This window comes from Panthera pardus, unplaced genomic scaffold (assembly GCF_024362965.1).
Source record: "Panthera pardus isolate Hobbes unplaced genomic scaffold, ASM2436296v1 HiC_scaffold_24, whole genome shotgun sequence".
Classification (NCBI taxonomy): domain Eukaryota; kingdom Metazoa; phylum Chordata; class Mammalia; order Carnivora; family Felidae; genus Panthera; species Panthera pardus.
Window position 1 is genome coordinate 26,806,493 of NW_026526810.1, and position 15,603 is coordinate 26,822,095.

General features: G+C 40.5%; 1 protein-coding gene across 4 annotated transcripts in view; it reads right to left on the bottom strand.

The window, feature by feature from the left end:
- Nucleotides 1-15,603, bottom strand: part of THSD4 (thrombospondin type 1 domain containing 4) — a 566,849-nt gene that overhangs the window by 75,782 nt on the left and 475,464 nt on the right. The window lies entirely within an intron of this gene.

Below are 15,603 nucleotides of genomic sequence, written 5' to 3' on the forward strand. Positions count from 1 at the left end.
TTAGTCAGAGAAACACAAATATCATATGACTTCACTCATATGAAGACTTTAAGACACAGAATAGATGAACACAAGGGAAGCAAAAATAATATAAAAATAGGGAGGGGACAAAACATAAGAGACTCTTAAATATGGAGAACAAACAGAGGGTTACTGGCGGGGTTGTGGGAAGGGGGTGGGCTAAACGGGTAAGGGGCATTAAGAAATCTAGCCCTGAAATCATTGTTGCACTATATGCTAACTAACTTGGATATAAATTTTAAAAATTATAATAAATAAATAAACTTAAAAAAATTAAAAAAGAAACAGTCCTAAAGGACAAACAATTAAAGAAAACGAACATCTAAGATGTTGGCAGCTTAATTTTTGTTCCCTAGTGGTCGCTGTCCTTCTACCCGTATGCTTAGAATTGACTATGAAATTTTCTCAACCGAATGCTGGAATGAGAAATGAGCCCAGTTTTGGTACTTGTTGATAAGCAGTGTCTGCGATTGTCTGTTGCCTTGGTTCATCTGGGTGCTGGCAGAATTTTCCTTTAAGATGATCAACTGAAGGTGAAGAATGAGATCCTCCTAACTCGTAGCTAAGTTTTCAGCTGTACCAGGCATTAGTGCAGAGCAGGTTGGCAAATGATAGCCCACTGGGCCAAATTTGGCTTGCTGTCCGTTTTCATAAATGATGTTTTATGGGAAACCTATCACTGCTTCTAAACTACAACAGCAGAGTTGAGTACCTGTGGCAGAGACCATACGGTGTGCAAAGCTTAAAAATATTTACTCTCTGGCCTTCACAGACAAAAATGTAGTGTAGCGGTGCTAGGAATCTTCCCCTTACCCTAATGCCACTTTTTTTCTGCACAGAGTGAAACAATGGAATTCATATCACTGTCGCTATCACCTACACCAACATCCTCACTATCACCATCATCACCACCACCACCACCGCCAAAAATACAATTTCACTTTCTAGCAAGCATGGCTCCAGGGATTTCTCCTTTCTCTGTCCTTCCAACCTGAGCTTAGTTGCAAGGTGTTCGGTGTTCGTGGGTAAAAGACCACCATCGTCACTCTCTCTGTCCCCATTGTGTGCTGGTTTCATGGTTTATACAGAAAGACAAGTACTGATGAAGTGATGAAGGAAGAGCCCTCTGGCCATCTCAAGACAAAGGCACTCTTATGTAGAGGGACGGCTGTCACCTTCTTGGTTTGGTACAAACCCTACAGCTCTGATTCAATCAGTACAGAGAAGGAGAACAGTTTTCCTACTGTTTTTACTCACTCCAACTCCTGAAATTACGCAGATCACCTTCTCCAAAGCCATAAAATCAGAGATGGACAGCACAAATGTAACCCTTACACATATAAATAAACGCCTTAAATAATTTGGAGTAAGAAGTAAATCAAAATGATACCTAACGGATAGGGAGTTTCAGTTTTGGAAGATGAGAGAAGTATTAGACCTGGATGGTGGTGGCTGTTGCACAATAATGTGACCACACTTAATGTCACTGGACTGTACCTTAAAATGGTTACAATGACAATTTTACTTTATAGATATTTTACCACATTAAAAAAAGCTAACATTAGGGAGGCAAGGTAAAGGGTATATGGGAGCTGTATTACCTTTGCAATTCGTCTGTAAATGTAACATTATTTCACAATAAAAAGCTTTTAAAAATTATATATACTCCATTTGTTTAGAATAGCGTTTCTCAAAGTGTGGTCGCTGAGACCCTTCCAGGGGCTCTGTGATATCATGTCTGCTTACATAATACCACTAACATGTTATTTGCCCTTTTTTCCCCTCTCACTCTTTCATGAATGTCAAGGGCATAAGTAGGTTATTGATATGGTTTCGGATTCAACACTGCAATGAATCTTTAAGAAGCTACCACTTTTCTAGTCTGGCATAGTATCAAAAAAAAGATCCACAATTGTCTGAAAAGAGTTTCCAACTATGTATCTATATGAAGCCAGATTTCATTCACGTGCTTCAGCCAAAACACGTCATAATGGACTAAGCACAGAAGCAGTCATGAGAATCCAGCAGTCTTCTTTTAAGCCAGATAGTAAAGGAGATTTGCAAAATTGTAAAATAATGCCTCTCTTCTCAAATTTATCTCAGTCTTGGGAAATACTTTTCAAAAACATTCATTTTTAAAATGAATCAAGACATAATTTTTGAAGTTCAGTTTAAGTTTTGAATACTAAAAGTATCAATACATACAACTCATACACACAAAGGTTCTTTGGGGTCTTTGATAATTTTAAGTGTGTGAAGGGGTCCTGAGACCAAAACATTTGAGAATACTGACTGACAAAATAAAAAGAAAATGGGCACATACTGAATTTATGAGATGTGGTCAAAGCTATCAATCCTTGTATTTCTTAAAAAATTGAAATCAAGGTACACATCTTAGTTTATGAATGAAAAAAATACTTGCATTAGAAACTGAGAACTGGTTCCTCACAACAGTTTTTGTTTTGAATTGAAGATTACGACTGGACCCATGTTTAAAAGCAAAGTATACATAATATTTTATTATGTTAGTTTCAGAGGTACAACATAATGATTAAATATTTGTATATATTGCAAAATGATCACCACAGTAAGACTAATTCACATCTGTCACCATGCACAGTTACAAAATTTTTTTCTTGTGATGAGAACTTTTAAGATTTATTCTCTATATGAAATACAGTATTTAAAAAATTTTTTTAACGTTTTATTTATTTTTTTGAGACAGAGAGAGACAGAGCATGAACGGGGGAGGGGCAGAGAGAGAGGGAGACACAGAATCGGAAGCAGGCTCCAGGCTCTGAGCCGTCAGCCCAGAGCCTGACGCGGGGCTCGAACTCACAGACCGCGAGATCGTGACCTGAGCTGAAGTCGGATGCTTAACCGACTGAGCCACCCAGGCGCCCCAGAAATACAGTATTGTTAACTATAGTTGCCACTCTGTGCATTCCATCCTCATGGCTTATTTTATAACTGGAAGTCTGTACCTGTTTATTTATTCATTTATTTTAAATTTTATTTATTTTGAGAAAGAAAGTGTGAGGTGGGCAGGGGCACAGAGAGAGGGAGAGAGAATCCCAAGCAGGCTCTATACTGCCAGCGTGGAGCCCGATGCGGGGCTCGAGCCCATGAACCGTGAGATCATGACCTCAGCCGAAGCTGTATGCTTAACTGACTGAGCCACCCTGGTGCCCCTATACCTTTTTAATAAGCAACTTTGAAAAAAGCAATAAAACTGAAACAGATGACATTACAACTAAAATAAAACAAAGCATCAGGACATTTAAATTATAAGTGAATTTTACATGTAATTCTATACTATGACATTTGAAACTCTCCACGAAAAAAGATACATTAAAAAAATTATCAAACTGACTTAAGATGAACAAGAAAACATGACAGACTAGTAACCACAGAAGAATTTTTTAAAGTTACCAAAAATAATTTCTTCCAAAAAGATTCTAGGGCCAGATGTTTTTTATTGGTGAGTTTCCATCAAAATCTAAAGGACTAGGTAATGATATAAACTTTTCCAGAGCATGTAAAAATTGGAAAGCTAACCTAACCTAAGCTTCAGAGATGCAGTACAAAAGAAAGCAATAGGCCAATCTCAGTGATGAATAACGATTTAAAAAATCCTAAGTAAGGTACCAGCACACTGAATTCAACAAAACATTAAAAGAACCACTGAGCAAGACGAAGCAGGTTGTCTTGGAAGGCTGTATTCCAGGAATGTAAGGATGATTTAATATCGGAAATTTTTAGGAAAAAATAATTTAAATAGATGCCAAAATGACATTGAAAAGTCACCCTGGTAAAAACATTTACCAAATTAGAAACAGACTTTCTTAATCCAATAGTAAGCATGTAATCATAAAGACACTCAAAATATTTATTGAACATACATCTATCTTTCTTGATAGTGAAAATGAGAGGTATTCACAATAAAATCAGAGGAAGATTAAAGATGTCTGCTATCACTCATTTAAAATAGTTTTAAAAGTGTGGGTAAACTTTTGGTAATGTATCACGAAAAAGAAATCAGAGGCATGACTATAGGAAGAAAAGAGGCAACATTACCATTATTTCCACATGACATGATTATATCATTAGAAAATCATGAGAATCAATCGCTAATACTCAGAATTAATAAAAGTTCAAAGAAGTGGCCAGATAGTGATAAATGTAAGAAATCTGTAACTTTTCTGGAGACGGATAATAATTTTGAAAATAAACTAGAAACGTATTTCAGTCTCCATCATCAGCATCATTATCATCATCATCCCACAACAAAATACAAGTAAATACTTAAGACCAATCTTCACAACTAATACAGAAACTCTACATGAAAAACATCAAAATTTTACTGGCAGATATAAAGTATTTGAATAAGTGGAAATAAATGCTATGTTCCTGGCCTGGATGTTTTAATGATTTTAACTATTTTGTTGTTTAACTAGTCCTCCCAAACTGATTTATAGATCTAAAATTTATAGATGTATAGATCTCCCGGCATTCTGTAGGTGCCAATTTAAGTGTGAGAGACCTTCTCTGACCACCTAACTTGAGTAGCACCCTGCTTCTCCAGCCGGTCTCGTGTTCACCTTTGTCCCAGTTTTATTTTCTTGACAGCACAAATCCCCACCCGAAATTATCTTTTTGTTCTCTTGACTTCAGTCTCCCCGACTAGAATGTAAGTCAACAAAGGTGAGTGTGCCTTTGTTCTCTGTGGTGTTATCAGTGCCTGCAGAGCCCGGCAGACAGCAAGTGCTCAATACGTGCTTACCCAGTAGATTTAACACAATCTCACCTGAAAACGCTAATGGGATTTTTTTCCCCTTGAATGTGACAAGATGGTTCCAAAATTGACCTGGAATAGAAACCTGCTAGGTTGTCTAGAACATTATTAAAAAAGAAGCAAAAAAGGGTAACTTGCCCTGCCAAATATTAAAGCACATCTTAAGACTGCAATGGTCAAAATGTGGCGTAGAAATTACATGACAGATAAATGGAACAGAACAGTTACAGAATTGATCTAGGATAAATATGAGGACCTAGCATATTCTAACTTTCCAGTATTAAATAAACAAACTATTCAACAAATGAGGTTAGAAAATTGGCTCAATATCAGGGGCAAATCTTTATTCTCATTTTATGCTATACTCGTAACAATGTTCAGCAATCCCCCCACCCTAAATAAAGCCACATACAAAAGAGTGTACGTAGTGTTATATACCATTTATATAAGGTTTTTTTTTAGAAACAGGCAAAACTAATCTATGGTGTTACCAGGGTAGTGGTTCCTTTTGGGGGTGGGGCAGATTAGTGACTGAGAGGTGGACACTCTAAGGGGTCCCTGGAATGTCAACAAAGTCCTATTTCTTGATCTGGGTATTAGTTATGGGAGGACGTTCACTTTGTGAAAATTCAGCAAAGCTGTACAATTTTGGACCGAGGGCTTTTCTCTATGTGTTATACTTCATTCGTCAACAAAAAGCTTATTTTTTCGAAGTAAGTGAAATGAGTAAGTGTTACGCCAGTTGATTGCTCTGGTCAGAGATTAGGTTTTCTGCACTTAAACAAGCATTTCTTTTTCACTCGTGCTTTCAGAAGAGGAGATAAAGTTCTATGATGATAAGTTAAACTTATTTCATTGTAATCAATTAAGGAGACCGATAAAGACCTTGGGTTGAAAGGTCTCCATCCTGTCCAGGAGCCATCTGTATCATGGTCTGTCCCTATGCTGAGCAACCCTTGGTCTTATGTCTTTGGCTCTCACACATTCACAGCAGAAATTGTTCTGTGGGTCTCTGAGATGCAGCTGGACATTTTATTTTTTTAAGACACTTAAAAATTATTGTTAATGTTTACTTTTATTTTTGAGAGAGAGACACACAGCATGAGCAGGGGAGGGACAGAGAGAGCAGGAGACACAGAATCTGAAGCAGGCTCCAGGCGCTGAGCTGTCGATACAGAGCCTGACGTGGGGCCGGAATTCACGAATCATTACCTGAGCCGGAGATCATTACCTGAGCCGAAGTCAGAGGCTTAACCGACTGAGCCACCCAGGCGCCCCTTTAACATATATATTTTTTAAAGTTTATGTATTTATTTTGAGAGAGAAAGAGTGGAGGAAGGGCAGAGAGGGAGAGGGAGAGAGAGAGAGAGAGAGAGAGAGAGAGATTGAGAGAAAGAGAGACTCCCAAGCAGGCTCCATACTGTCAGCACAGAGCCCACTGTGGGGCTTAAACCCACAAACCATGAAATCATGACCTGAGCCAGACGCAGACACTTAACCGACTGAGCCATCAAGGTGTGCTGTCAACTGAACATTTTAAAGAATCCGATGCATTACAGAACAGAAAGTTAGTATTCACATTAAAAGTAGACTGTCTCAAAGCCCATTCCTTGTTCTTTGCCCAGACCTTATATACGAGCATTGATCAGCTTCTGACTGCATCTACGAACATCTTGGGAACACCTCAAGCCAGTGAGTCGAGTTAGGGGACACCCCAGTGACTGGATACAACCCAAACACCTCTTCTCTAGTTCTAGTTCACTATCAGTTATAAAAGCATGTGCTATAAAACTTTGATTTTCCTACTGGCTTGATATGGTTAGAAAAAAGTCTTTTGCTTTTGTAAAGGTATTTATTGTCCAGACAAAACCTCAAAGCACAAATATGTGGCTCTATAACCGTGCAATCCTGGACTAGTCTATGTAATGGTAACAACCATAAAAATAGTAATAATAATACTTATTACTAATAAGTATACTAATTAGTATAATAATAATAATAATAATAATAATAATACTCATTGAGTAAGTTTTTCGTGCCAGTCACCGTGCTAAGTGCTTTACCAGTAGTATCTTATTTAACCCTCTCAATGACCCTATAAGTATTATTGTCAGTTCATTTTATAGATAAAGAAAATAATATATGGAGAGGTCAAGTAATTGACTGGAGGCCATAGAGCCAGAAAGTTACATTGTACAACTGACACAATCGTTCTTCTGTTGAATTGTTTGAGATTTTGAGAATGTGTGCTGGGCACTTTTGCCAGTGAAACTGCTGACTACCGATTTTTCTTAAAATTCCAGGTTAGTTTTAGCCACTTACATTTTGTAAGTAAAGAAGAGGCTAACTGCAACGTGGAGTATTTATTTAGAAGAAAACTTAAGTCTATGGATTAGATCCTTTTTCTTTGATGTACAAATTTCTACCATATTAATAAAAAGTTACCTTAACGGATGATATTGGTCTTCCCAGGAATTCTGGGAACTCATTAGACATAGGATGTGTTAGGGATCATTGAAAATTCAATTTAAACAAAGCATTGATGAAGGATGGGGGTAGGCTCTCTGCTGCCCGATGAGAAATTGCTGTGGGGATTAGGTCATTGCCACAGGTGAAGGTCGAGATGACCACTGAGCTCTGGTGTCCCCAGAACTCACCAAGGACAATGAGACTGAGCTAGGTTTCCAGAATGCTCTATCAGAGAAGAGGGAAGAAACTTAGCTTCTCTCAAATACAACTCATTTGCATATTATCTACTCACCCCCAACCTTTGTCTTTTAAAATTGGATTGGTCGCTTACATTTCCAACTCCTGAAAGTAACTCCTCTGTCTCCTCTACTTTCATTTGCTTCAGAGCAGCTCAAAATGCCAAGTGTACTTTATCATTCTGTGATCCAGCAATACTTTGATGTGTTGTATGTTTAATAAGATACATAAGATGCTTAGCCTACACTCCGGGATTAAAGAAACGTACTTAAATTCTGGTTTTTAAGCAAGGCTCAGTTTGGAATCACCGAGCCCACTGATATACTGATATCTTTGTTTATCCATCATTTCCTGTCATCAGACTCTTCGTATAGACCTGGCCTTTCTAGAACAGTCGCTCTGCAATTCCTCTCCTTCCCTACTGCTGTCTTTATAGCAGAGGTATGATCCTGTTGCAACATTCCTCCTGTCCAGCATCTTCAGTGGCTGACTACTGCCCAAAGATCTATCCGAAGGATGGAGTTTGGAATGAAAGGTCTTCCATAGCCTTAACCTATAGCTAGCTGTAGCCTCAAAAGTCAAGGCTGCCCTCACTTTCTTATAAGATGCCATGTTCAGACATGCCTCACATTTCCTCTTTCTCTGTGGCTCATGTGGCTCCTTTGGACTGGAATATTCTTTCTCCTATTTTTTTCTGATAAAATCTTATCCATCCTATAAAACAGGGGTTGGCCAGCTATGGCATGGGGGTCAAACTTGGTGACTGCCGTTTTTTGTAAATCAAGTTTCACTGGAGCACAGCCACACCCATTCACACCCATTCACATACGCCCATGGTGCTTTCTTCACTAGGACAGCAGAGTAGACGCAGTCAAGACCAAATGGCCCGTGAAGCCTAGAATATTTACTAGGTGGCTCTTTCTAAAAGCAGGTTGCAAACCCCTGCTCTAAAAGCCCAGTTTAAACACCACCTCCTCATGCTCCTCAGAGTATACTGTTAGAAGTGATTTCTCCATCCTTTGTACTCCCATACTGCTGGGTCTCTTACCAAAATCATCAAAGGATTCTCAAATGGCTTACAAATGCCTGTGGGGCAGGGGCCATGCACCGTTCAACTTTATGTCTCTGCAATGCACTGCACACAGTAGGTGCTTATAGACATTTGCTGAAATGTTTTAACTATTTTGCTTGAGTATTGAGTCAGATAAAGAGCAATGTTTGACCTAATCAGATTATATAACTACTAGTTTTACTGATTGAGGAGATCAGTAAATTAGGCTCCCAAAGCACAATAAATATAAGTGTGACTGCCAGGCCACAAAAGAGGATGGGGTGGGAGGCTGGGGGGCCTATGTGAAAGTTTCTTTTCCGAGGAAGGACATGAATATTGACTTAGAACTCAGACAGAAGCAGGAGATCTTTTTCATACTGGCCTTTATATGATTTTGAATCCAAGTGTCTGGCTTGGGAAAAGGGTAGAGCAGGATTAGGAGAGGTGGATAGTTCTTCTAAGAGCTGTTGATGCCTGGTTGAAACAGCTGGAAGAGAGGTAGTAGGGGCAACCCAGAGGGGAAGGAGGAAAGAGGCTTGCCTTCAAAGCACACCCCTTCAGGGATTTGTTAGCAAAAGGAAGAGCAGCTCTCACTGGAGATCTGCTTGGTGACAAAAGGGAAAAAAGATGTTCAGCTTCTCCTGTGGGAAGGCGAGACCCGGAGAGAGGAGGGGACGGTCCCGGAAGGCAGATTTCCCATTTCCGAAGCTCTAACCCTCAAGAGAAGATAAGGGACATTCCAAAAGATGGTATGAACCTGGAGCGGCCAGGATGGGTGGCCTGGAGCTCCTGGGTAAGAAAGCCTCAAGGTTACTGTTTTTCTCAGCTATCCCTTCACTTTGAGTCATATGTTGAATAAAGGTTGTTTAAAACCTTAGATATGTCTTCCTTATCTTGTATTAATTCCCTAACGTGGAGGCTCAGCGATCTAACACACGGCAGAAAGCCAGACTTTGATTCAGAGAGGGAAGGCTTAGCGGCACTTCCAAGTGGGTTAGGGAATGGGGAGATTTGGGACGACATTATCCACGCCAGACTCACAGACAATGGGTTCTGAGTTATTGCCCTGATCTAGGTAAGAAACCTGGGAGCGATTAACAGCCCTGCAGACGATCTTCTCCAGAGGTGTTGCTGCCCAGAGTGGGCTGGGAGAGAATCCTATTCTCCCTACAGGGACAGGGCTGTCAAATCACTTCCATAAAAATCCAAGACCCAGCCCCCACTCAGCAGCTGTTTCCTGCATTTGAGGAAAGCATCCCATTAGGTACAGAAAAGCAGGTGTGGGTGCTCCGCATATGTCTGCGACAGATGATGCAATTAGAAGGAAAAAAAAAAAACCCAATCACAGCTTAACTATTCCCCATAAAACAAAAGGCAAATCTAAGTACAAACAGGCACACTCATGCTTACATTTCCAGGCAACTAGGTGCTACCTAAAAAGCAGAAGATGAGAAACAATAATGAGCATAAGGGGCAGTTGATTTCATCTTATACCACCGTATCTGAAAGCTTTTCAAGGCAGAGTGACTGCAGAAGTGAAAAGAAAGTCCACGTAAACAGACACAAGGACATCAGAGCCTTTCGAAATCAAACGGATGTGAGCTGTCAGACGCCAGGTGGAAGGGTGTGATGCAAAATGAAGTCCAGGAGGGCTAAAACCAACAACAGCGTCTTCCCAAATCACAGCAAGATTGCACAGGATCTTTGTTTGCAAAGATTTGGTTTTGGACAGGAATCATAAATGCTTGCTGCTGAAGAAAAGGTCAGAGCTGAGTCCAAATAACAAAAATCAAACACTCGGTGACAGCCTTTTCATGCTGTCACTAACGAGGAACATCCAGCCATGACGTGGTGTTTGCCGTCTGACCGTCTCCCGGGGCTGCCATTACGTGCAGAAGGTAACTGAGGAGGGTCACAAGCCCGTCTCAGCATCTTGTTCTTATGCCCGAACGCAGACCACAGAGGCATGTCTTACCATCTGCTTAAATACTCTTAAAGACACGCTTGATGTGTTGGCAAGGATGTGGAGAAGGTGGAACCCGTGTGCATGGCTGGTGGGGACAGAAAATGGTGCTGCCACTGTGGAAAGCAGTCTGGAAGTTCCTCAAAAGTTAAACACAGAATTATCGTACGACCCAGCAATTCCACTCCGGGGTATACACCCCAAAGAACTGAGAGCAGGAACTCACACAGTTACCTGTACTCAATAGCCAAAAGGTGGGAATAACCCAGCCATCCATGAACAGATGAGTGGATAAACAAAATGTGATATTATACATAAAAGGTACAAGTTTCTGACGCCATCCAACATGGATGGACCTTGAGAACCTTATGCTAAGAGAAATAATCCAGACACAGAAGGACAATTATTGTATGATGCCACTTGTATGAGGTGCCTAGAATAGGCAAATTCATGAGACAGAAAGGAGAGGAGAGGTTACCAGGGATTTAGGATAGGGGGGAATGGGGCATTATGGTTTCTTAGGTACAGCTTTTGGGATGATGAAACAGTTCTGGAAATGGATAGTGGTGATAGTTGCACAGTAGCATGAATGTATTCAACGTCGCCCAATTAAATGTTTAAAAATCATTAAAGCGAAAAGTTGTATGTTATATATGCTTTACTACAATTTAAAAAGAAGAAAGAAAACGAGGATGTTTCATGTCTCCAAAATATTCTACTCTTTTTAAGAGGTGGCTGTTCTTTTAGATGCTGGTTTCAGAAGAGCTCTGCTAAGGCAGATGGTGAAAGTCTAGTGACTAAGGCATAACTATGGCAACCTAGCCCGTGGGCCCTTGGTGAGGGCAGGCCTGATGACTTTCATCAAGCAGGAGGTAGTAGTGGGGGGAGGCACGGAACAGTGTGGAGGGGACAAAAAGGCTGCATGGAGTTTGAATATATCTTTCTTCTACTGCTGGGGGGAAGGGAGAAGGCACAGTTTCTCCCCTACGTCTCATCCCCTGGCCACATTTTTCTTGCCAACGGCCATGAGCAGGGACAATGCCTGACTCAGCCACTCATAAATTGTTCACCTCGGCAGGTCTCTCAACCACGCTGGGCTCAGCATCCTCAGCTATAAATGCAGGTGCTGATACAACACCCCACCCCCCCTTCTCCAGTTGTGTAAGTGCTGTGTGACACAAAGAAGGTGGCCCCAGGATTCCAACAGCCTAGGAGCGAAACATAGGACTCAAGTGCCACGAAGGAGGTCTCGTGATGAAGGTAGGCTAACGGTGTCTGAGCACAGGCCCCTGAAACAGGCTGCACAGCACATGTGTAGTCTCAGGAGAACCTTGATTTCTGTATGTCACCACTCAGCACGGTTGTAAGCACACAAAGGGTACTTGAGAGAAGGAATGTCTAAGGCTGGAATGTCTTCAAAGAGTACACAGCCTAACTGGGGAGAACACATGCATAAATTACGGTAAAACATGGCAAGTGCCAAACTGGAGATACAATCAAGGTCTTACGGGACTTCAGGAAAAATCTAACTCTTTGCTGTTCCTTTTCTCAGTCTTTTATTCTTTTGCCATGCATTAAGAAAGCAAGCAAGGGTTCTGAATGCCGGAAAGACAGCCCGCAGGAAGGTGCTGTAAGCCGGGATTTCTGTTGCTGGGGTTGCATGCAACTCAGGGGCCCATGGCCAACAGACTGGGTGAAATATTGAAGGGAGATGGAAGGAAGGGGCTTAGATTGGAAACTAAGAATTCATAGTGAGTTGATCAATGCAAACTTACTGGTAGATAGAATTGTCATCCCAGTAGCACCTTTGACATTTATTATTATTATTTAGACATCATTCTTAAATAACTGACCCATGAAATTTTAGCCCCAAAGGGATCTGGGTGAGCACACAGGCCAGGGGTTCTCCTCTCAGCACCACTGACATTCGGGGCCGGACAGTTCTTTGTGTAGGGGCTGTCCTGTGCATTGTAGGATGTTCAGTGGCACCCCTGGCCTCTCTTTGGATTGGGGGAACAAAATAGCTCCTAGTTGAGATCCAGTGTAGCACGGAACAGGTCTTTTAGCCTGAAAGGACATGGGAGTCACCTAGGGAACTTAAAAATTCTGATACCCAAGCTGTGCCCCAGGCCGATTCAATTGGGAGGTAAGAGCCAGCCATTGGCATATTTCAAATAGGCCTCAGACAGCGTACCTCATAGGATTCCAGTGTGCATCCAGGATGAGAACCACTGATCTAGAAAGATTAGGGAACAGTTTTTGAATACCTTTAAGATGGTAGGTATTTTACCTACATCTCACTTAAAGTCAACAGCTCCGTGAAACTACAATTGTTTTCCTAATTAACCTGTGAGTAAAGGGAATCTCAGAAAAGTTAAGGAACTTGTCCAGGAGCATCCCAGCTGGAATGGTGGCTCTGCAAAAGGCAGTTTCAGTGGGCAGAGGTGGGCTATACCTGGAAGACAAAGCCAAGAACTGGAAAGTGGACAGGAGCAGAGCAGAAAAATGCACTCAGAGCGCAGGATGTAGTCCGGGGCGGGAGGGGTAAGCCCATGGTTACAGATGTGGACCTCAAAGAAGCCATTTTCTGGTTAGAATGAGGTCAGCACAGGGGAGAGACGGAACACACACATCCATTCGTTTCCCTCTTTGCTCTGTGGGGAAAAGGAACCAGAGAGACAGGGACACAGAAGCCATGGGGACACAGCTAGAGCAATCAAGTGAGATCAGGTAGGCTTTGGATGTCTAAGAAGAAAGATACAAAATGTTATACTCGATCTTGGATAATCCTGGAAGCCTCTAGCAGTGGGGTGGAAGAGAAGGCTGTTTCCTGTTGAGCCATTATAAGGAAAACTTGAGACTTGGTATAAGGTAGGTTAAAGGTAGATGGTTCATGTTTATTATCCTATTGAATCCTTGCATATCTACAAGAGACATTGGTTGTCTGTCTACTCCTTGTCTGCCCCCTGCCGGTACACACTCAGAGGAGGCTTGTCAGACAGCACGCTGACACCAGAGTGCCTCTGCTCCATTTGAAGGAACGGCCTGTTGTAGAGACAGATTCAAGTCACTTAGTCCACTCGAGCTGCTATAACAAAATACCACAGACCAGGTGGCCTGTAAAGAACAGACATTTACTTCTCACAGCTCTGGAGGCTAGGAAGTGTAACACAAAGGATTCTGCTTCCTAGATGGCTGTCTTTTCCCTATAACCTCTCATGGCAGAAGGGGTCAGGGATCTCTCTGGGGCCTCTTTTATAAGGATACTAATCCCATTCATGAGGGCTTTGCTCTCATGACCTACTCACCACCCAAAGGCCACATCACACCTTGGGGGTTAGGATTTCAATAAGTGAATTTGGGGGAGCCACTGCAGTAACTGGAGGAAATCCACTTAATAAGAAAATATCCACGAACTTCATAAATATAAATTGAGAAATAAGAATAATCAGACACTGGGGAAAGGAAAAAACAAGAGCAGGTTCTAATAAAAATTGTTAAAAGCTGGTTACAGAAAGAAAACTCCTTACTCTGATAAAAGTTACATATCAGAGAACTCTGCAAACGTCTATTAGAAGCATTCCCAATGTTGGAACAAGACAAAAAAAAAAAAAAACAAAAAACAAACCACTGACATTATTATTCCAAACTTCTGGATTAGTCCAAAATTTTTTAGAGGTTTAAGCTGTTAAGTACCACAAGACAAGAGAATAATAAGAGGTAGAATATGCATTAGAAGATAACATTATTATTATTATTATCTATAGATGTCAAGATTTTCCACCTAGAAAAATCCATGTTAAATAAGTGAAAAACTATTAGAATTGTTAAAGGAGTCTAGCAAGATGTCCAGGTAGAAAATAAATACATGATTTGATACATGCTGGCATGACTAACTAGAAATACAGTGGAAAGATCTTATACTATATTAGCAAAAACTATAAACTACCTAGGAATAAACCTAATAAAACCTATGCAAACTCTAGATAAAGAAATTTTATGAAAGAACACAAAATGGGAAGATATGCTATACTCCTGACTCAAAAGAGTCAACGTTAGGGGCGCCTGGGTGGCTTAGTTGGTTAAACATCTGACTTTGGCTCAGGGTATGATCTCGCAGTTCGTGGGTTTGAGCCCCACGTGGGGCTCTGTGCTGACAGCTCAGAGCCTGGAGCCTGCTTCGGATTCTGAGTCTCCCTCTCTCTCTGCTCCTCCCCCACTCAAGCTCTCTCTCTCTCTCTCTCTCACAAATAAACAAACATTAAAAAAAAAAGTCAATGTTATGAAGCCATTACTTTTATTCTTCAAATTAATCCATAAATTCATTGCAATCTCACTTGAGAAGCAGACGTTTTATGGATTTTGACAATTTTGAAGTATATGTAGAAAAAATGTACAAAAATACTCAAGGAAATTTAGGAAAAGAGCAAAGTGTTTGGGTAGGGAATTAGAGAGGGAGAAGAAAGTTGACCTACAAAAGAATGAAACCTAAAACTACAGTAATGAAAACGATATGGTACCAAAACAGGAAGAGACAAATAGATCAGTGGACTTGAATCAAGAATCCACAAGAATACCTACATATATTTGAATTTAATATATGGTAGAGGTGGCATTTCAAATGAGTGGGGAAAATTTAATAAATAGCTTTGTGACAACCCTACCTCACACCACACACAAAAATTAATTTACACAAATCAGTATTTAAATATACAAAATGAGTATAAAAATAATAGAAGAAAATTCTAGAGACTAATTTTATAATGTGGGAGGTGGGCAAGTCTTCCTAAGTAAAACAAACCCCACAAGCTATAAAAAAAAAATGATTGACATGTTTGACAAAAAAAAGATTAAAATTTTTCTCCACAGAATAATAGATATGATAAGCACAGTTGAAACACAAGATAAAGACTAATATGTATATGAGCAGAAGATGGTTACTATCCATAACTTATATGAGTTCTTAAAACCAGTAAGAAAACCACAAACACAATTTAAAAACAGAATATTCATAGGAGTACAAATCACAATAAAAATGAGTGGTCAGGAAAATGCAAATAAAAAAGA